Source organism: Etheostoma spectabile, unplaced genomic scaffold, assembly GCF_008692095.1.
Source record: "Etheostoma spectabile isolate EspeVRDwgs_2016 unplaced genomic scaffold, UIUC_Espe_1.0 scaffold378, whole genome shotgun sequence".
NCBI lineage: Eukaryota > Metazoa > Chordata > Actinopteri > Perciformes > Percidae > Etheostoma > Etheostoma spectabile.
The window spans coordinates 213,402-215,467 of record NW_022605595.1 but is presented as its reverse complement, the minus strand read 5'-3'; the positions used below and the strand labels follow the sequence as shown (position 1 = coordinate 215,467).

Genomic DNA, 2,066 nt, shown 5'->3' with positions numbered 1-2,066 from the left:
GTTCTTTTCCCCCCAGCATGTTTCCTCGGATCAGGGAGGCTCCAAAATCATGGTTGCCGCTGTCGCCATGGTCCTGCTACACGTTCTGCGATGCCCTGTTACATCCTGCTACGCTCTGCGGTGCCCAGCTACATCCTGCTGTGCCTTGTAATGCTGCCCAGTGCCCTGTTATACCATGAACTACTAACAAGAATTACTACAAACTACTATTTTTTGTGATTGTTATTGCCACTCTTCATTCTAACCCCAACCGGCCCGTCAGACACCGCCTACCAAGAGCCTGGGTCTGTCCAAGGTTTCTGCCTAAAAGGAAGTTTTTCCTCGCCACTGTCGCACTGTTGCTTGCTCTGGAGGAAACTACTAGAACTGTTGGGTCCTTGTAAATTATGGTGTGTGTTGTAGACCTACTCTGTATAGTGTCTCGAGATAACTCGTTATGAATCAATACTATAAATAAAATTGAATTGAATTGCTTGCCTGTCTACCTAAATCAGATATGCACTGTCAGACAAACTGTCTGAAAGCTGGATTGTTCAACATAAGATCCCTCACCGGCGGGACTTGTCTCGTCAGCGACTTCGCTGTGGACCGTAGACTGGACTTTGTGTCTTGCAGAGGTGTGGCAGCAGAGCGATGATTTTGCTAATGGATGCAGTCCCGCATGCATGGATTAGTTTACTTCTGTAAACCCCGCTCAGGGGAAGTGATATTGCACTGCTCTATTGTGAGATCTGGTTTGAGCCTTAGCACCTTCATAAGATGACTATAATTATTTACTGACCTTTTTGTTTGTGAAATGACCTCAGGTGTCATGAAAGGCACTCTAAATGTATTATTAGTGTATTATTATTATTTCATTTAAAATATCGGCCATTATAAAAGCCGATAGTTTGGGAAATGTCTAAAATCAGATCGCCCTAGGTCAGACACAGGGCGACACACAACCACCCCTGGTGCAAATTTGCTCTAAACTGTGGAAACACTGTGCAACCACCAGATATTGTGATTGTGTTTAAGAATACAATAAACAAGCACATTTTTCTCGCAGGGCTCGTGGACGCAGGTCTGCACATGCAAGACTAGTGTGAAAGGAACCCTACTCCTAAAATAAAATAAACCAGGTTCTCTTTACCTTTTATGCTCTTGACTTCTGCAGATGTGTCCTCCTTTATTTCCCCTACAAGCCCTGTTAACATTGTTCTTACCTTCATCTTCATCATCTTCACTCTTCATAGGGCCACAAGTGAAAGGACACTTGGTGATATCAGGTACCTCCAGCCCTTGAAGCTGCTCTCCCTCCTGACTGCTCCAGAGCTCCTCTTTAAAGTGTGGGGGGGGCTCTGGCTGCTCCTGGTCCACACTGGAGCTCAACTCCTGCTGCTTTCTGATGTCACTAACGCAAGAAGTAGACGGTTCCTCTCCTGTGTGTTGTTTCATGTGATATTGTAAATGGCTAGTATGTTTAAAAGATTCATTACAGACTGAGCAGCTGAAAGCTTTTTCTCCCGTGTGTTGTTTCATATGTTTTTGTAAATTTCCACTCTGTGTAAAAGTTTTCTCACAGACTGAGCAGCTGAAAGGTTTCTCGCCTGTGTGTTGTTTCATGTGTCTTTGTAAATTTCCACTCTGTGTAAAAGATTTCTCACAGACTGAGCAGCTGAATGGCCTCTCTCCTGTATGAGTTGTCATGTGTGTCTGCAAACATTGCTTGTGGCCAAATCTTTTCCCACACTCAGGGCAGCTGAAAGTTTTCTCTCCAGTGTGAGTTATCATGTGCATCTTTAAATGTATACTTTGTGTAAAAGATTTCCTACACACTGAGCAGCTGAAAGGTTTCTCCCCTGTATGTGTTGTCATGTGTGTCTGCAGACGGTGTTTGTGGCCAAATCTTTTCCCACACTCAGAGCAGCTGAAAGGTTTCTCTTCTGTATGAGTTCTCATGTGTGTCTGCAGATGTTGCTTGCGGCCAAATCTTCTCCCACATTCAGAGCAGCTGAATGTTTTCCTACGTCTTGAATCATGTTTCAAAACGTTTAAAGTTGACTGAGGTTCTCTGGTCTCCTTCC

The 2,066-nt window shown here is 44.2% G+C and overlaps 1 protein-coding gene and 2 long non-coding RNA genes across 3 annotated transcripts in view; 1 reads left to right on the top strand and 2 right to left on the bottom strand.

Annotated features, from left to right (window-relative positions):
* The window catches only part of LOC116686444 (oocyte zinc finger protein XlCOF7.1-like), a 588,898-nt gene that overhangs the window by 516,603 nt on the left and 70,229 nt on the right, over positions 1-2,066 (bottom strand). The gene's annotated exons all lie outside the window — the stretch shown is intronic.
* LOC116686466 (uncharacterized) overlaps positions 1-2,066 on the bottom strand; it is a 31,734-nt gene that overhangs the window by 25,505 nt on the left and 4,163 nt on the right. The window lies entirely within an intron of this gene.
* Positions 1-2,066, top strand: part of LOC116686469 (uncharacterized) — a 3,693-nt gene that overhangs the window by 1,332 nt on the left and 295 nt on the right. The window lies entirely within an intron of this gene.